The 21,022-nt window shown below is 42.1% G+C and overlaps 1 protein-coding gene across 15 annotated transcripts in view; it reads left to right on the forward strand.

Annotated features, from left to right (window-relative positions):
• Positions 1-16: 16 nt before the first annotated feature.
• ACER2 (alkaline ceramidase 2) overlaps positions 17-21,022 on the forward strand; it is a 71,422-nt gene continuing 50,416 nt past the window's right edge. For 3 of the 15 annotated variants that reach the window (XM_074394906.1, XM_074394912.1, XM_010338724.3), the window contains exon 1: positions 17-20,387. The gene's annotated coding sequence lies outside the window, so the exon portion shown is untranslated. The remainder of the gene's footprint in view (positions 20,388-21,022) is intronic. The other 12 variants (XM_074394905.1, XM_074394909.1, XM_074394904.1 and 9 more) reach the window with 12 other exon arrangements.

Below are 21,022 nucleotides of genomic sequence, written 5' to 3' on the forward strand. Positions count from 1 at the left end.
CACTGGTGGGCGGCACTTCCGGGGTCGAGGTTAATCAGGGCTTGGGAGTCGAAGCCGGCCGGACATTGGTATGAGGCGGTGTCTGTTGTAGTGGTGGTTTGGTGAGGCAAGCCCGCGTGTAACTGAGGATTAGCCCCTTCCCTGTCTAATCTTTTCCACTCTCCCTGGGTTTTGGAGCTGGGCGCCAGCGGAGCCCCACTTCGGTCCCGGACACTGTGCGTCTGATGGTACGAAAATAGGAGGGCAAGGCCGGAAGCGGTGGCTCGCGCCTGTAATCCCAGTACTTTGGGAGGCCAAGGCGGGAGGATCACCTTAGGTCACGAGTTCGAGACCAGCCTGGCCAACATGGCGAAATCCCGTCTCTACTAAAATGATAAAATTTAGCCGGGCATGGTGGCAGGCGCCTGTAGACGGAGCTACTAGGAAGCTGAGGCACGAAAGTCGCTTGAACCCGGGAGGCTGAGCTTGCAGTGAGCCGAGATCGCTCACCTGCACTGCAGCCTAGGTAGGCTACAGACCAAGACTCTGTGTCAAAAAGAAAAAAAAAAAAAAGAGTTCGGGATCAAGTAAACAAGAATAATTTTTGCTTTCCAAAATTATCACATACCATCTTCCCACTTCAGTATCACAAAGGTTTGAGTTTAGGACTGTTTTATATTCAAAGTTGAAGGATTCCACTGACTTCTCTTTGATCATCTCACATTAATTCGTGGAATCCTGGTGAAGTGGAATCTTTTTAAAATCTGAGTACTGTATGTCATTTTTTGGTTGAGGTGAAATTGGCATAATCAGTCATTTTAAAGTGAACAATTCAGTGGCATTTAGTACATTCACAATGCTGTACGATCACCATCTCTATCTAGTTCCAAAACATTTTCATCATCCTAAAAGAAAACCCTATACCCCATTAAACAGTTGACCCCCTTCCCCATTTCCACCAGGCCCTGGCAACCACCAATCTGTGTTCTGTCTCAGTGGATGTACCTATTTCATAAAAATGTAGTCATACAATATTGACCTTTTGTGTCTGTCTTCTAATCTTTTGAGTGGTAGCATGTATTGGTACTTCACTCCTTTTATGGCTCAATAATATTCTAATGTAGGTATAGACTGCAGTTTGTTTATCCATTCATCCATTAATAGACATTTGGGTTGTTTCCCCCTTTTAACTATTGTAAATAGTTCTTCTGTGTTTGAGTACTTGTTTTCAATTATTTTGGGGATATATACCTAAGAGTGAAATTGCTGGGTCTTAAAGTAATGCTATTCTCAACTCAAGGAGAAACCGTGAAACTATTCCACAGCAGCTGAACCATTTTACATTCCCACCATCAGTGTATGAGGATCTCCACATTATGGCCAACACTTTTGTTTTTTTTTTAATTTTTAAAAAATTTATTCTAGAAACAGGATGGCAAGATCCTGTTCATCTGGAACTCTTAGCCTCCAGCATCCTCCCACCTCAGCCTCTGAAGTCGCTAGGTCTCATTTATGGTTAGATTTGCATTTCACTAGTGACTAATGATGTTGAGCATGTTTTAATGTTTGTTGGCCATTTGTACATCTTAGAGAAGTATCTGTACAAGCTCTTAGCTCCCCCTGTTTTTTTCGCTTAATTATTTTTATTGTAGTAGTGGGAGTAAATTAATGTGAGGCAAAGAGTAAAGTTTAGAACTACGTGCTAGGGTGGCCAAGCACAGTGGCTCACACCCATAATCCAAGTGCTTTAGGAGGCTGAGTTGGGAGGATCTCCTTCCTCAGCCTCCTGAGTAGCTGGGACTATAGGCATAAACCACCATGCCTGGCTGACTTTTGTATTTTTACTAGAGATGGGGTTTCACCACGTTGGCCTGTTCTCAAACTCCTGGCGTCAGGTGGTCTGCCCACCTCTGCCTCCGAATGTGCTGGGTTTACAGGATTGAGCCACTGCACCCCGTTGGTCTTCTAATATTTTTTTTTTTTTTTTTTTTTTTGAGACGGAGTTTCGCTCTTGTTACCCAGGCTGGAGTGCAATGGCGCGATCTCGGCTCACCGCAACCTCCGCCTCCTGGGCTCAGGCAATTCTCCTGCCTCAGCCTCCTAAGTAGCTGGGATTACAGGCATGCACCACCACGCCCAGCTAGTTTTTTGTATTTTTAGTAGAGACGGGGTTTCACCATGTTGACCAGGATGGTCTCGATCTCTCGACCTCGTGATCCACCCGCCTCGGCCTCCCAAAGTGCTGGGATTACAGGCTTGAGCCACCGCGCCCGGCCGGTCTTCTAATTTTTTAACATCTGGTTTCTCTTCAACCATAGGCAGTGTCTCATTTGTAATCTGTTCTATATACTTTCTATAAGCTGCATTTTTAGGGATTTGCTTGAGAACATAAAAAAATACTGACCCAGCAATTTCACTCTTAGGTATATATCCCCAAAATAATTGAAAACAAGTACTCAAACACAGAAGAACTATTTACAATAGTTAAAAGGGGGAAACAACCCAAATGTCTATTAATGGATGAATGGATAAACAAATTGCAGTCTATACCTACATTAGAATATTATTGAGCCATAAAAGGAGTGAAGTACTGATACATGCTATGACTCAAAAGATTAGAAGACAGACACAAAAGGTCAATATTGTATGACTACATTTTTATGAAATAGGTACATTTTATTTTTATTTATTTATTTATTTTAAAGATGAGGTTTCATCCTGATGGCCAGGCTGGTCTTGAACTCCTGACCTCAAATGATCCACCCACCTTGGCCTCCCAAAGTGCTAGAATTACAGGTGTGAGCCACCGTGCCCAGCCTAAAAAAATCTTTGTGTATAATATTATTAGCTTCTTTTATGGATTCTCACATACAGCCAATCCCACAAGGCCAGTGGTCTTCAGCACACTTGCCATGACCCTGGCGAATTTAAAAAAAAAAAAAATTTTTTTTAAATGTTTGTAGAGATAAGTCTCCATATGTTGCCCAGGCTGGTTGAACTCCTGGCCTCAAGTGATCCTCCTGCCTCAGCCTCCCAAAGCATTTGTCCATTTTAAAATTGGGTTGTCTCATTGTTACTGAGTTGTAGCAGTTTTTTTAATATATATATTCAGCACACTAAACTCTTATTAGATATGTGATGTGCAAATATTTTTTTCCCATTCTGTAACCTTTTTACTTTCTTAGTAATGTTAAAGTTTTTAATTTTGAAGTCCAATTTATATAATTTTTTAAATTGTTATTTATTATGCTCTTGGTTTCATCTAAAAATACATCGCCAAATTCAGTGTCATAAAGTTTACCCTTATGTTTTAAAATCTAATCTTAAAGACTTTATGTTATGGTCTTAGTTCTTATATTTAGGTTGTTGATCCATTTTAAGTTTATTTTTAAATATGGTGTGAGGTAGGGAGTCCAGCTTAATTATTTTGCAGGTGGATAGCCAGTTGTTTCAGCACTGTTTGTTGAAAAAGACTGTTATTCTCTTATGGAATGGTCTTGTCAGTCTTGTTGAAAATTAATTGCCATCGATGTATCGGTTTATTTCTGGACTCTAACTTCTATTTCCTTGGTCCACGTGTCTATCCTTATGCCAGTGCTATATGTTTTGATTACTGTAGCTTTGTAGCAAGTGTCAAAATAGGGAAGTAAAAGTACTCCAACTTTGTTCTTTTTCAAGAAGGGTTTAGTTCTTAAGGATTCCTTTCAATGCCACATGAATTTTAGGATCAGCTTGTTCATTTATGCAAAACATGCCATTGGAATTTTGATGGGGAGTGCATTTAATCTGTAGATCAATTTATGGAGTACTGCCATCTTTATAATAAGTCTTCCAACTCATCCACACAAAATGTCTTCTTATATGTATGTGCTATATAACAAAGTTTTGGTCAATTACAGACCATGCACATACAGCATTGGTCCCGTAAGATGCGGAACTGGGGCCAGGCGTGGTGGCCCACACCTGTAATCCTAACACTTTGGGAGGCCAAGGTGGGCGGATCACCTGAGGTCAGGAGTTCAACACCAGCCTGACCAACATAGAGAAACCCCATCTCTACTAAAAATACAAAATTAGCCGGATGTGGTGGCTCGTGCCTATGATCATAGCTACTCAGGAGGCTGAGGCAGGAAAATCGCTTGAACCTAAAAGGTGGAGATTGTGGTGAGCCAGTATCATGCCATTGCACTCCAGCCTGGGCAACAAGATCAAAACTCCATCTCAAAAAAAGGAAAAAGGTGGAACTGGAAAATTCCCATCACCTAGTGACACCTTGATGATCCTGACCCCATCTAGGCCTGAATTAATGTGTGTGTTTCTTAGTTTTTGACAAAAATGTTTAAAAAGTAAAAAAAGAAAGAATAAAGTCTATAGGATTAAGATACAAAGAAAGAAAATATTTTTGTCTAGCTTTACAGATGTTTGTGTTTTAAGCTAATTGTTAATACAAAAGAGTCAAAAAGGTTTTTAAAAATTAAAGGTTAGTAAGTTAGAATAAATTAAGGTTAATTTATTATTGAAACAAAAGATTTTGCATAAATTTAGTGGAGTTTAGGGATATACTGTTTATAAAGTATACAGTATTATACAGTCATGTTCTAGGCCTTCATATTCACTCACCACTCATTGGCTCACCCTCACTTGTAGCAACTTCTGGTGCTGCAAACTCTATTCATGGTAAATGCCTTATGCAGTTTTACTATTTTAAATCTTGTATACCATATTTTAAAGCTGTATTTTTTTTTTATATTTAGATAGACAAATACCATTGTGTTACAATTGCCTACAGTATTCAGTATAGTAACATACTGTACAGGTTTGCAGCCTAGGAGCAATAGGCTATACCATAGAGCCCAGGCATGTAGTAGGCTGTATACCGTTTAGGTTTGTGTGCGTATACTCTGATATCCACACAATGATGAAATCGTGTAACAATGCATTTCTCAGAATATGTATTCCTATCATTAAGTCATGCATGAGTGTATTTAGGTCTTTGATTTCTCTTTTTTTCTTTTTCTTTCCTTCTTTTTTTTTTTTTTTTTTTTTTGAAATGGAGTTTTACTCTGTTGCCAAGGCTGGAGTGTAATGGCATGATCTCAGCTCACTGCACCCAGGTTCAAATTATTCTCCAGTCTCAGCCTCCTGAGTAGCTGAGATCACAGGTGCCTGCCACCACAACTGGCTAATTTTTGCATTTTTAGTAGACATGGGGTTTCACCATGTTGATCAGACTGGTCTTAAACTGACCTCATGATCCCGCCTCCTCAGCCTCCCAAAGTGCTGGGATTACAGGTGTGAGCCACCACGCCCAGCCATAGGTCTTTGATTTCTTTCAGCAATGTTTTGGTTTTCAGTGTGCATCTCTTTCACCTTGTCAGTTAATATTATTCCTAGATATTTTATTCTTTCGCATTCTATTGTATGTGAAATTGTTTTCTTAATTTCCTTTTCAGATTGTTTGTTGCTGGTATATAGAAATACCTGATTTTAGCATGTTGATCGTAACACTAAAACTTTGCTAAATTTATTAGCTCTACTAATTTTCTTATGGGTTATTTGGGATTTCCTACATATGGGATCATGTCATCATCAAATGAAGATAATTTGACTTGTTTCTTTCCAATTAGTATGCCCTTTATTGATTTGCGTTGCCCAGTGGTTCTGGCTAGAACTTTGATTACATCATTGATATTGAAGACATGTAGCAGAGAACCCTTGTTCTTAGGAGATGCATGCTAAAGTATTTATAGGAGAAATATTATGGTGTTTGTGATTTACCTTTTCTTTTTGAAACAAAGTCTCGCTCTGTCGCCCAGGCTGGAGTGCAGTGGCACGATCTTGGCTCACTGCAACCTCCTCCTCCTGGGTTGAAGCAATTCTCCTGCCTCAGCCTCCCAAGTAGCTGGGACTGCAGGCATGCACCACCACGCCCGGCTAATTTTTTTGTATTTTTAATAGAGATGGGGTTTCACCATGTTGGCCAGGCTTGTCTTAAACTCCTGACCTCAGATGACTTGCCTGCCTTGGCCTCCCAAAGTGCTGGGATTACAGGAGATTTACTTTCAAATGGTTCCAGAGAAAAACTACCTGTGGAAAGAGAATGTGAAAGCAAATAGAAAAAAATATTAACAAATCGTGAATTTTGTGAAGGGTATAAGCTGTTCATTGTATTATTTTTTCAACTTTTTTTGATCTGAAATTTTTTAAAGTAAATTACGAAATTAAGATTGAAGAGGTGGACTAGATAGAACTTTATAACTAATAGGAAGTAGGAATGGAGAGAGAATGCAAAATTCAGAATGACAACTAGATTTCTTGCTTGATATAGGGGTGTCAGTGAGATAAGGAAGAGAGGCATGTAGAGAGCAATGAGTGTTGTTTGTGCAATGGCACAAATGTTAAAAAAATATATAAAAATAAAAAGAGAGTGATGCTTTGGGCACACTGAATGTGAAGTGGCAGTGTGATAAGTGGAGAAGTCCAGTAGACTGTTGGGTATATAGATGTGAAAGTTCAGTGTTTGACACAGTGAGAAAGGTGGGCTCTGAGTAAGGGCCTATATTAGTTTGCTGGGGTTGCCATAACAGCATAACACAGACTGGGTGGGTTAACCAACAGAAACTTACTTATTTATTTATTTATGAATGAGACAGAGTCTCACTCTGTCACCCTGGCTGGAATGCAGTGGTGTAATCTTGACTCACTGCAACCTCTACCTCCTGGGTTCAAGCAGTTTTCCTGCCTTAGCCCTCCAAGTAGCTGGGACTACAGGCACGTGTCACCATGCCCAGCTAATTTTTGTATTTTTTTTGGTAGAGATGGAGTTTCACCTTTACCATGTTGGCCAGGCTGCTCTTGAACTCCTAACCTCAAGTGATCTACCTGCCTCAGCCTCCCAAAGTGCTAGGATTACAGGTATGAGCCACTATACCCAGCTAGAAATTAATTTTCTTACAGTTCTGAAGGCCAGAAGTCCAAGGTCAAGACGTCAGCAGGATTGCTTTCTTCTGAGGCTCTCTCCTTGTTTATCGGCTGCCATCTGTTCTCTGTGTCTTTCCTCTGTGTCTTTCGTAATCTCTTCTTATAAGGACACCAGTCATTGGATTAATGCCCACCCTGATGACCTCATTTTAACTTAATTACTTTTTTTAAAAACCCTATCTCCAATTACAGTCACATTCTGAGGTACCGAGGGTTAGGACTTAATACACATTTTTAGAGGGACATATTTCAGCCTATCATAACAGGGCCTGAAGGCAGAATCTTTCAGCCATGGAGATCCAGACTAAACAGAATCACCTTTCTGTATTCAGCAGCATTACATTAGTGATCCCAGGTCAAGCACCGTGGCTCATGCCTGTACTCCCAGCACTTTGGGAGGTTGAGGTGGGAGGATTGCTTGAGCCAGGAGTTCAAGATCAGCGTAGGCAACATAGCAAGGCCTCGTCCCTGCAAAAAACTTAAAAAAAAAAATTAGCCAGGTGTGGTGGTGCTCACTTACCATCTCAACTACTTGGGTCCCAGCTTCTCAAAAGGCTGAGTTGGGAGGATCATGTGAGCCCACGAGGTTGAGGCTGCAGTGAGTCATGATCATACCACTGCATTCCAGCCTGGGTAACACAGTGAGACCCTGTCTCAAAAAATAAAAATAGAGGAATCCTAAAAGCAATCAATTTAGGTAAATTTACCCCTAACTTGCTGGTAACCGTATGAGTTTTTCAAGTGTTTTGGGGAACAGGAATATTTTCCAAAGGGAGGTAGAAATACAGAAAGGAAGAGTAGTATGGGAGGAACTAAGTTTGCGCATTTTAGTAAGCTGTCTTCTTTCTGGCCCAGATCAAGGAAACAGGAAGAAAAGAAAAAAAGATCATTTTAGACCCCCCAAAAACTACATTTCAAGGACAATTTCTACTTGTAAGGAAGAAACTAATTTTGAAACATGCCAAGCTGTGTATGGGAAAGGAAGTTAAATCAAGAGCTGAATCTAGGAAAATTCCTTGGCATTATTTCTGCATCTATATCCAGTAGCAAGAATTACAATAGATTTCTCACCCCTTAGGTCAGGGACAAAGGAATGTTTTTGCAAATTTGTGGAAAATAAACTCTGGCATATATTTATTAAACACTTGGTAGGTAGGAAGAAGAGGGGAGGTCAGAAAAAGTGTAAGAATAAATTTTTTTTTTTTTTTTTTTTAATCAGATCAAGTCTCTGCATCAAGGCACTATATATGTTCTTTTGGTCACATGTATTCTTCATAGTTATATGATGTTGGGCAATTTATTCCTCTCTTAGACTCCCCATCTGTAAGATGAAGGTAATACCTTCTTCATAGACTTCTTGTCAGAAATTAACTAATACATGATAAAAGTTAAACAGTTCTTGGTACATAGTAGACTCAATAAATGTGAACTACGTTATCATCACTACCACCACCATCCTCATCATCATTGTCATGCCAGCACCTCTGACTTTGCTCATGTGGTTCTCACTGTGAGCACAGTTATCTTTCTCTGCTCCATCTGCTTGACTTAAGTTGTGCTACTTCTGGGATTTTTTTTCCTGGGAATTCCAACCCAAGCAGACCTTGCTGCAAGACTGAAGCCTGAACCTTGTGCTGAGGTGTTCTGGATTCATTCAAATGGTGGACAGCCCTGGGGAGAGCCCTCAGCAATATCCTTCAAAAAATATATGCTGAGCACTGCTTTTATGTCAGCACTAGCCTAGCAGCAGGAGATACAGAGATGAAGGGTGATGGCCCTTGCTTCCAAGGAATTTTTCATCTTCTGGAAAAAGAAACATAAACAGATAAAGAGATATAACAGAGATATTTAAAAGGTACTGTAATACAGTAAAAGGCAGAAATAATCTAAATGTCTGCATCATCCTCCATCAACCTAAAAATATGCTGGACTATTTTCTATCATTTTTTGTTTTTTGTTTTTTGCTTTTTGATGGAGTTTCACTATGTTGCCCAGGCTGGAGTGCAGTGGCACCATCTTGGCTCACTGCAACCTCCGCCTCCCAAGTAGCTGGGACTACAGGGACCTGCCACCATACCTTGCTGATTTTTGTAATTTTAGTAGAGATAGATGCAGTTTCACCATGTTAGCCAAGCTGGTCTCAAACTCCTGACCTCAAGCAGTCTGTGTGCCTCAGCCTCGCAAAGTGTTGGGATTATAGGCGTGAGCCACCATGCCCAACCTGCGTTTGTAATTTTGATAAATACTGCTACATTGCTCTCTGTAGGATTGTTCCAATTTATACCCCCACTAACAATGTATGGAGTGCCTGAGGCCAGGTGCGGTTGCTCAAGCCTGTAATCCTAGCACTTTGGGAGGCCGAGGCGGGCAGATCACCTGAGGTCAGGAGTTCAAGACTAGTCTGGCCAACATGGTGAAACCTCGTCTCTCAAAAAAAAAGAGAATGCCTGATGCCCTAAAGCCTTGCTAAATGCTGCCAAACTTTGGGATTTTGTCAATCAGAGGAAAAACATGTTATTTCAATGTAGTTTTTTTTTCCTTTTTTTTTTTGAGACAGAGTCTCGCTCCATTGCCAGGCGCCAGATTGGAGTGCCGTGGTGCGATCTGGGCTCACTGCAACCTCCGCCTCCCGGGTTAAAGCGATTCTCCTGCCTCAGCCTCTGGAGTAGCTGGGACTACAGGTGTGCGCCACCATGCCCAGCTAATTTTTGTATTTTTAGTAGAGACGGGGTTTCACCATGTTGGCCAAGATGGTCTTGATCCCTTGATCTCATGATCTGCCCGCCTTGGCCTCCCAAAGTGCTGAGATTATAGGCGTGAGCAACTGTGTCAGGCTTCAATGTAGTTTGTTTATAATTTTGTTATTGTGAATTAAGCATCTTGTCATATATTTTTCTGTTCCTGTCTCATTTTTTTTCTATTGGATTGTTAGTACTCTGTATGTAAGACAAATTAGCCCTGCATAAAAATTCCACATTTTCCCCAATATGTCCCTTCCTTCCTTCCTTCATAATTGTATTAAAATATAATTCATATACTATACAATTCACCCACTTAGAGTGCAAAATTTAATGATGTGAAATATATCTCAGAGTTATGCAACTATCACTACAATCTAACTTTAGAACATTTTCATCCCCCCATAAGGAAACCTTGTGCCCATTAGTAGTCATTTTCTGTCTCTGTTTCCTCAACTCCCCCTCTCCCCACTCCAGCCCATCTGCCCAATCCCAGCCCTAAGTAACCACTAATTCTACCTACATAGATTGGCCTATTCTGAGGCCGGAGCAGTGGCTCAGGCCTGTAATCCCAGCACTTTGGGAGGCCAAGGTGGGTGGATCACCTGAGGTCAGGACTTAAGGATAGCCTGGCCAACATGGTGAAACCCCAACTCTACTAAAAATACAAAAATTAGCCAGGCGCAGTGGCGCACTCTTGTAGTCCCAGCTACTGGGGAGGCTGAGGCAGGAGAATGTGGTGAGCTGAGATAGCACCACTGCATTCCAGGCTGGGCAACAGAGCGAGACTCTGTCTCAAATAATAATAATAATAAAAATATTGGCCTGACCCATTTGGGACATTTCATATAAATGGAATCACACAATATGTAGTCTTTGGCAACTCAGTTCTTTCACTTTGTTTGGTTATTTCTTAAATCTCTTCTAGTTAGAATTTTGTCCCACTGAAACTATTCTTTAAAAAGTCATTTACTATATCTGTCTTGCATTCTTTTGTTTTTCCTCCTATCTCATTAGCTGTACTGTCTGAATCTTCCTTGCTAGTTCCTCTTCCTCTTTCCTCTTGGCATGGGAGTCTCCAGGACAGTCCTTGCTCCTCTTTTCTATCTACACTTCATCTAGTCCCTTGGTGTTGGAGAGACTACTAGCTTTCTGTAAAAGTCTGCTATAGAATTTTGCTTCCAGGAATATGTCATAGACATACTTTCCCTATTCTTCTTTATATTAGTCCGTTTTGTGTTGCCATAAAGGAGTAGCCGAAGCTGAGTAATTTATAAAGGAAAAAGGTTCATTTGGCTCACAGTTCTGCAAGCTGTACAAGAAGCCCGGTGCCAGTGTGTGCTTCTGGTGAGGACTCAGGAAGCTTTTACTCATAGCAGGAGATGAAGAGGGAGCGGATGTGACACATGGCAAGAGAAGGAACAAAAGGGATGCCTGCTCTTTTAAATAACCGACTCTCAACTGGGAACCATGGCTCAACCCTATAATCCCAGCACTTTGGGAGGCTGAGGCCAGTGGATCACTTGAGGTCAGGAATTTGAGACCAGCCTGGCCAACATGGTGAAACCCATCTCTACTAGAAATACAAAAATTAGCAGGATATGGTGTTGCACACCTGTAGTCCTAGCCACTCAGGAGATTAAAGTGGAAGAATCACTTGAACCCAGGAGGTGGAGGTTGCAGTGAGCTGACAGCCACTGCTCTCCAGCCGTGGCAACAGAGCAACACTCCATCTTGATAAGTAATAATAATAATAAATAAATAAACAGCTTTCATGTCAACTAATAGTTGCCATGTCAACTAATAGAGTGAGAACTCATTATTGTGAGGAGGACACCAAACTTTGATTAGGGATCTGCCTCCATGACGTAAGCACCTCCTGCTAAGCCCCATCTCCAACACTAGGGGTCAGCTTTCAACATGAGATTTGGAGGGAACAAACGTTCCTGCTAAAATGTTACAACTAAAAATCCTAGGCATTATATTAGCATATAAAACAAACATCTAAGAGGTACACAAAAGACTTGGAACTCAAGAATCCATCAACACAAAGTGGCAGCTGGCATAGACTACAACATCCCCAACAGAGCCTGCTTTCTCTAGTGAAGGGACCAGGAAAGGGGCAGCCTCACCAGAGAAAATTTTTAGACAATAACCATCTACTCCAGCCAAACACCACAGAAAAAACGATGACCCCCCTAACCCCAGCTATAAAGACTAAGTGATAGCCTACACTTCCATTCTTATGAAACTGAAACAAGGTATCTCAACAATCCCACCAGGGTGATGTCAGAGAAAACAAAGTAGGGAGCTGGAATTTTATCACAGCTTGCCAGTAATGAGCCTCCTCTTGCCTCTTGAGGTGTCAGTGGAGACTGCATGGAGACCCAGGCCTTTTTTTTTTTTAGATGGAGTCTTGTTTTGTTGCCCAGGCTGGAGTGCAGTGGTGCAATCTTGGCTCACTGCAACCTCTGCCTCCTAGGTTCAAGTGATTCTCCTGCCTCGGCTTCCCAAGTAGCTGGAATTACAGGCACTTGCCACCATGCCTGGCTAATTTTTGTATTTTTAGTAGAGACAGGGTTTCACCATGTTGGCCAAGCCGATCTCAAACTTCTGACCTCAGGTGATCTGCCCACCTCAGCCTCCCAAAGTGCTGGGATTACAGCCGTGAGCCACTGCACCCGGCCTAGAACCTGGACTTTTATTTCCACTCATTAGTAAAGAGAAGTGTCCCTCAGATGTCAGGTAGGCAACCTGGATGTCTATCTGGACTGGGCAGTAATGAGGTGATACCCCCTTTTTCCCCCTAGCGGAGTGGTGTCAGAGAAATCCAGTTAAAATAGAAGATTTAAATAAGAGCTGGAGTTGCATAACAATAAATAAATATTTAGGTTTCAATTAAAAATCACTTATGCCAATATCCAATAGATGCCAACATGAACCATCATGCTACCTCACTTCAAACTATACTGCAGGACTACAGTAACCAAAAAAGCATGGTACTATTGGTACAAAAGCAAACACGTAGTCCATTGGAACAGAATAGAGAGCACAAAAATAAGGCTGTTGTACACCTACAACCATCTGATCTTTACAAACCTGACAAAAACAATCAGTGGGGAAAGGACACCATGTTCAATAAATGGTGCTGAGATAATTGGCTAGCCATATACAGATGATTGAAACTGGATCCCTTCCTTAAACCATATGCAAAAGTCAACTCAAGGTGGACTAAAGACTTAACTGTAAAACCCAAAACTGAAAATCCTGGAAAACAACCTAGGAAATATTCTGCACATAGGGAAAAGATTTAATGATGAAGATGCAAAAAGGAATCACAACAAAATCAAATATTGACAGATGGGATTTAATTAAAGAGCTTTTGCACAGTATAAGAAACTATCAACAGAGTAAACAACCTACAGAATGGGAGAAAATCTTTGCAAGCTATGCTTCTGACAAAGGTCTAATATCCAGCATCTATAAAAAACTTAATTTTGCGAGAAAAAAACAATTTGATTAAGAAGTGGACAAAGGACATTAACACTTCTCAAAAGAAGACATACATGCAGCCAACAAGCATATGAGAAAAAAGCTTAAAATCACTGATCATTAGAGAAATCCAAACCCAAATCACAATGGATACCATCTCACACCAGACAGAATGGCTATTATTAAAAAGTAAAAAAAATGTATGTAAGTTGCTGGCAAGGTTGCAGAGGAAAAGAAATGCTTATACACTGTTGGTGTAGGTATAAATTAGTTCAACCATTGTAGAAAACAGTGTGGCGATTCCTTAAAGACTTAGAAACAGAACTGCCATTCAACCCAGCAATTCCATTACTGGGTATGTGCCCAAAGGAATAGAAATCATTGTCAGAAAGACACATGCACATATATATTCATTGCAGCACTATTCACAATAGCAAAGACATTAAATCAACCAAAATGCCCATCAATGGTAGACTGGATAAAGAAAATGTGGGAGCCGGTCATGGTGGCTCATGCCTGTAATACCAGCACTTTGGGAGGCTGAGTCAGGCGGATCATGAGGTCAGGGGTTTGAGACAAGCCTGACCCATATCACATTTTACCCCAACCTGGCTTCCTCCCTCTTCATTTCCTTCTTCAGCGCCACCTCTATTTTGCCAGATTGTTTCTTCATTTTTGAAAGGCTGAACACAAGGCAGAGTGAGGGGAGGAGGAAGACTACAGGCCATTGAGAGGCAGCCCTTCCAGCAGGTACGACAGGTAGCCTCTGACGTGCCCCTGCCTACTCCCTCACAGCCCAGCCGCAAGAGGCTCCTTGGATTGTAGAGTGTAACACTGATCAGTCTCTGACCTTTCTAGCTTCCTGGTTCCAGAGAGTCTGTGGCCAAAGTACCACTTAGGCCCCACCCAGACAGCTGATAATCAGCTTATTTACCAAAGTCTCCCTGGGTACAAGGATTTTCTCATGAAGAGAGGGGTGTGGGTGCTCTCTTGGAGAGGCTATTTGTTATTTGCTGCCTCACACGGGTAACCTTCCACTGCCAGTCCTGTGCTCTCTGGAATGAAAGGGAAAGGTAACAACCACAGGTTGGAACAGAACTGCTTTCCTTTTCTGAGAGAGATTCTCCCTCTGTTGCCCAGGCTGGAGTGCAGAGGCGCGATCTCAGCTCACTGCAACCTCTGTCTCCCAGGTTCAAGCAGTTCTCCTGCCTCAGCCTCCCAAGTAGCTGGGACTACAGACACGCACAACCATCCCAGACTAATTTTTGTATTTTTAGTAGAGATGATGTTTCACCATGTTGGCCAGCCTGCTCTTGAACTCCTGACTTCAAGTGATCCACTCGCTTCCCAAAGTGCTGGGATTACAGGTTGTGAACCACAGCGCCCGGCCAGAACTGCTTGCTTGCTTTTTTTTTTTTTTTTTTTTTTTGAGACGGAGTTTCGCTCTTGTTACCCAGGCTGGAGTGCAATGGCGCGATCTCGGCTCACCGCAACCTCCATCTCCTGGGTTCAGGCAATTCTCCTGCCTCAGCCTCCTGAGTAGCTGGGATTACAGGCACGTGCCACCATGCCCAGCTAATTTTTTTTTTTTTTGTATTTTTTTTAGTAGAGACGGGGTTTCACCATGTTGACCAGGATGGTCTCGATCTCTCGACCTCGTGATCCACCCACCTCGGCCTCCCAAAGTGCTGGGATTACAGGCTTGAGCCACCGCGCCCGGCCCAGAACTGCTTTCTTATAGGTACCCATAGGTACCTCCCTCACCAACTTGTGTTCTTGCAGCTCTCAGCTATGTTGGTGCTTGTGGGGACAATCACATGAAGCCCTTTGCTTCTTTGATTAAAAACAAAAACAAAAACAAAAACCTCTTTGTTTGTTTTTTAAGATGGGGTTTCACTCCTGTTGCCCAGGGTGGAGTGCAATGGTGTGATCTCAGCTCACGACAACCTCTGCCTCCCAGGTTCAAGCAATTCTCCTTCCTCAGCCTCCTGAGTAGCTGGGACTACAGTCATGCACTACCATGCATGGCTAATTCTTTTTTTTTTTTTTTTTGTATTTTTAGTAGAGATGGGGTTTCTCCATGTTGGTCAGGCTGGTCTCGAACTCCTGATCTCAGGTGATCTGACCGCCTTGGCCTCTCAAAGTGCTGGGATTACAGGCATGAGCCACTATGCCCAGCCAAAAAACCCTCTTTTATTATGAAAATTTTAAGACAGGTACAGAGTAGAGAGACTAGTTTAATGTGTTTTCCACCTACTTTTCACAATTATCCAATTGAAGCCAGTGTTGCTCCATCTATACCCCCATAGCGACATGCTCCTCCTTTATTTCAAAGCAAATCTTAGATCATATACTTTTTGGGTAAATATTTCAGTATGTATCTCGAAACAACAATTTACCTTTTTTGTTTCTTTTTGTTTTGCTCAAGTTTATTATTGAGGTATAATTTACATACGGTAAGTAACCCTTTTTAGGTTAATTTTGAGGTTTTATAAACTAATTCAGTCATAGAACCATCACAATCAGGATGTAGAACAGTTCTGTCACTTCTCCAAATTCTCCTATAACCCTTTGCAGTGAATTCCACCCCCCCACCAACCCCCATGCAACCACACATCTGTTTTCTATTCCTATAGTTTTATATTTTTCGGAATGTCATAAACACAGAACATCCTACTGTATGTAGCCCTTTGAAATATCACTTTTAAAAACATAACCATCATACTATGATCACATCCCCTCATTCAATAATTCTCTAATATCATCAGATACCCAGTACTCACATTTCCACACTGTCCTAAGAAGAATTTCTTTACAAACCGGGTTAGGATCTGCAAAAGGCCTGCACATTGCGATTGGTGTTTTGTCTCTCAGGTCTCTTTTAATCTATAGGTTTCCTCTCCATCTTTTGTTTAACAAATTAGGCTGTGATAGTTTCTCATAATCTGGATTTTATCAACCGTATCTGCATGATTGTCATTTCTTCTGTTCCCGGTAGTCTTTCTAAAAATATGGTCCATGGACCAGCAGCATCTGCATCACCTGGGAGTTTGCTAGAAATGCAGAATCTCGACCCCACTCAAGACTGTTGAATCAGACTCTGCATTATTAACATTCAACAAGATCCCTGGCCAGGTGCAGTGGCTCACACCTGTAATCCCAAAACTTTGGGAGGCCAAGGTGGGTTCATTTGAGGTCAAGAGTTCGAGACCAGCCTGGCCAACATGGTGAAATCCCATCGCTACTAAAAATAGAAAAATTCGGCCGGCCACGGTGGCTCACGCCTGTAATCCCAGCACTTTGGGAGGCCGAGATGGGTGGATCACGAGGTCAAGAGATTGAGACCATCTGGTCAACATGGTGAAACCCCGTCTCCACTAAAAATACAAAAATTAGCTGGGCATGGTGGCGTGTGCCTGTAGTCCCAGCTACTCGGGAGGCTGAGGCAGGAGAATTGCTTGAACCCAGGAGACAGAGGTTGCAGTGAGCCGCGATTGTGCCACTGCACTCCAGCCTGGGTAACGAGCGAAACTTCGTCTCAAAAAAAAGAAAAAAATACAAAAATTCCCCAGGTGTGGCACATGCCTGTAATCCCAGCTACTCAGCAGGCTGAGGCAGGAGAATCCCTTGAACCTAGGGGTGGAGGGACGGAGGTTGCAGTGAGACGAGATTGTGCCATTGCACTCCAGCTTGGGTGACAGAACAAGACTCAGTCTCAAAAAAAAAAAAAAAAAAAAAAAAAAAAAAAAAAGATCTCCACCTGATTCTGTCCCTGTAAACCCTGTAAAATGGCACTGAGACCTAGCGTGTTGATCTGGTTTAGGTTGGTTTGTGTGTTTTTTTTTCAAACCTGTTGTCGGCATTGCACCCCTCCTGTCTCAGCCCTGCCCACCTGCTCCTCTCTATCTAGGTCTCTCTGACTGCTCCTCTTCAGCTAGGACGTGTATCACCTCATAACTCAGGATTCTATAAATGTAAGTGTTTCCAAGGAGACACATTCCATACATTCCCCCACAGTCCTTTATTCTATTTGTCTACTACGGCTTTCAGATATTTCATCTATCCTCCTGATTCACAAAATCTCTCTAATCCTGACCTGTCTGTGGTCTCCTAACTTGCCTTTTCAGTTGCCAAGGGAATATCTCTCTCCAGGTATTCTTTGCTGCTAATACTAATTCTCACTAGCCTGCACCTTCAACTCAGCAAGTGAAAACCTAAATCACTACGTTCCCTTTTGTATTAGTAACATTTTCTGATCACTCAGCCTACACAATTTGAAGGCTGTCTTCTATTTTTTCTGCTCTTTCATGTCTTGTCTCTAATCCGTAGTTTGGCTTTATTAATTCTCCTGTATTTGTCAACCTTCATTACGTTATGCTGGGGTAAGAGAAAATCCTTCCAAATCTTAGTGGTTTGCAATGCAAAGTTTTTTATTTTTTGTTTATGTTATATGTTGGCTGTGGGTTAACTGAAGCACTGGTCTTTTTCATTCCAGGATCCTCTAGACTGAAGAGCAGCCCCAATTTGGGATACAGCAGAGGGAATAAAAAGGAATGGTAAAACTAGGAATAGTTTTCAAAGCTTAGTCATGGTGTAAAAATCAGTTTCATAGCTGATATGGTTTGGCTGTATCAAATTCAAATCTCATATTGAATTTCCATGTGTTGTGGGAGGGACCCTATGGGAGGTAATTGAATCATCAGAGCAGGTCTTTTCCATGCTGTTCTTGTAATAGTAAGTCTCACGAGATCTGATTGTTATTTCAAGTTAGAGTTTTCCTGCATAAGCTCTATTTTTGCCTGCTGCCATCCATGTAAGACATGACTTTCTGCTCCTTGTCTTCTGCCATCATTGTGAGCCCTTCACAGCCATGTGGAACTGTGGGTTCAATAAACCTCTTTCTTTTGTAAATTGCCCAGTCTCGGGTATGTCTTTAACAGTAGCGTGAAAAGGGATTAATACAATGATCATACAAATGACAAAGCCAACTCCCATATTCATGGACTAAGAAAGTATGTAAAATATCTGGACTCAGTAGTCTGATCTACCACAGCTGCCATTTAGTATTTCAGTTGCATCCCTTGTTCCAATTTCTTTTACCCCTGCCTAAAACTTCACTTCTCTCAGCTTCCTCAGGGAAGCCTTCTCTGATGCCCTCAAACTGGGTCACATCTACTGCTGTTGGCTGTTGTGAACTTGTACTTCTTCATGACACACGTGACACAACTGCAATATTTACACGCTGATTTAATTTCTGACTTCTCCTAGACTGAAAGCTCTGTGAGGGTAGAGGCAGTGTCTGTTTTTCTCTCCTATGTCTGTCATAGAACAGCATGTAAAGGAATGAATGAATGCCTTAGTCATGCCCATATTATCCTTTACCTGGTTTACTGAAAGACCTTACCAGTAGTTTTAGAAATCTAATTTATTTTTCTGCCATCAGAATTTTCCTCCTTAAAGATTTACTCTTGGCCAGGTGTGGTGGCTCACACCTGTAATCTCAGCACTTTGGGAGGTTGAGGCAGATGGATCATTTGAGCTCAGGAGTTCAAGACCAGCCTGGCCAACATGCTGAAACCTCCTCTCTACTAAAAGTACAAAAATTAGCTGGGCGTGGTGGTGTGTGCCTATAATCCCAGCTACTTGGGAGGCTGGGGCAGAGGATTGCTTGAACCCAGGAGGTGGAGGTTGCAGTGAGTTGAGATAGTGACAATGTACTCCAGCCTGTGTCAAAAAAAAAAAAAAAAGACTTTTCAAATCATCTGTTGGTTTTCTAGGTCAGATTCTGCTTCTGAAGTTTCCTGATTGTGTATGCTTTCTCAGACCTCTATTCTTCTGCATGGGCTGTTCCTTCTGTAGGACTTGCTCCCTCCCCCAAGCGCTCTCCCTGGGAAAATCCGATTCATCTATAAACCTCAGTTCTGAGGCTACCTCCTCTGTCAAACCTCCCATGATGCTCAGTGCAGACTTGGGCCCCTGCCCCTCTTCTTCCATGTATGCTTCTCCATTTTAGCAGTTATCATATTTCAGTCTAATGGTTTGTGTGCCTCTTCTAGAATAAGTTCCATGAGGCCACACCAGTATTTTATTGGTCATATATTGTCTAAAGCAAATGTTCAAAAATTGCTTGTTGCATCTTTGCAAGCTATGATTCTCAGAGTAATGCCTTATCTAGCCAGAAGCAGAAGTCAAAACACACTTAAATTCTTTGCCCTTCAGGAATTGGCCATTAGAATTTACTTACTCTTATGGATTTTACACCCAACATTGTGGCTTTCTAGTGCAGATTAGAAAAAGGGGAGAGGTTAACATTGTGGTTTTCTAGTGCTGATTGGAAAAAGGAGAGAGGGAACAGCAGAGTGGTGCAATGGAAGTGTGCTGGGCTCACAACCCAGAAGTTGATGGATGGAAACCATCCTTTGCTACCTTTGTGATCTTGGCTGGGTGTGTCAGCTCACACCTGTAATCCCAGCACTTTGGGAGGCGAAGGTGGGAGGATCGCTTGAGACCAGTCTGGGCAACATAGCAAGACCCTGTCTCTATAAAAAGGAAACAATCCCAAGAGAGGCACTTCTAAATAGAGGCCTACTGACAACAGCAGAAGTTACCACCAATGGCCTGTCAGTAAAGGAGTGGCGCCTGTCCGAGCTAATATAAGCGCCTTCTGCAGTGGCTGCAACAGTGTTTCCCCAGTGAGGACCTGCTTCCTACAGCTCTCATCTACAAGTCTGAGCCTGAAAACTGCCTCAGATTTTAGCAAAACAAGCAGTCTTGCTGGCTTCTCCTGTCTTCCTCTGAGCTGAAGGGGTCCAGGGCAGACTCAGAGCCCCTGGTTTTCTTAGCATGAGCCTGAGCATGAGTCAGAATTACCTGAGGGCTTGTGAAGCAAAAGGTTGCTGGGCTCCATTCTGATTCAATAGTTCTAGGGTGGGGACTGGACATCTCCCATTAGTTAGTAAAAGATTCCCAGGGGATGCTGCTGCTTCTAGGCTGGCCTTAAGAACCACTGGCCTAAACAGTGAGCCAAAAGCAGGACCACAGTGAAAAACTCCAGCCAAACAGGAAAGAAAACTTCATCTTTGATCCGGTACTTCTTGCTTCATTTACACAGGTACCTGTGTTTTTTTCCCCAGGGAAGATTTTGTGACTTGATAATTTCCACTTGTGGAACCAGTTGAACTGGCTATTTACTATCAGGTATTTACTTATACCAAGTAAATATTGTTATATACTATGTAAAAATAGAAGGTGCTGGCATTCTGAATTTTTTGCAAGGGCTGTTCCTCCAAACCTGCTGCTTCGTGGATCTGTATCACTGAGTCATACGTAGGCCAAAAGCATTGTAAGCCAAATCGTTGGAATTCAGTAGTTCTGTTGCCTGCTGTCACTATATCCTTTCCCCGACAAACTCAGTTTACAGTAGACATCAGAATTTTATATTCGACCACTAGCAGTAGTTGCTAATGCATCATGCAATTAATATAAATCATTTTAAAATTTATAACCTCCTGATAGGCCCTCATGTTCAATTACTAAATGTATTTATTTTTAAAATGTTGGCTGGATACAGCAGCTCACTCCTATAATCCTAGCACTTTGGGAGGCTCAAGGGATCACTTGAACCTGAGAGTTTGAGACCAGCCTGGGCAACACGATGAAACCTGCTTTCTACAAAACATACAAAATTTAGCTGGGCATTGTGGTGCACCCTTGTGGTCCAGCTACTCATGAGGCTGAGGTAGGAGGATCGCTTGAGTCTCGGAGGTCAAGGCTGCAGTGAGCTGTAATTGCACTGCTACACTCCAACCCCAGTAACAGAGTGATACCCTGTC

The sequence above is a fragment of the Saimiri boliviensis genome, chromosome 2 (genome assembly GCF_048565385.1).
Source record: "Saimiri boliviensis isolate mSaiBol1 chromosome 2, mSaiBol1.pri, whole genome shotgun sequence".
In the NCBI taxonomy this organism is placed as follows: Eukaryota; Metazoa; Chordata; class Mammalia; order Primates; family Cebidae; genus Saimiri; species Saimiri boliviensis.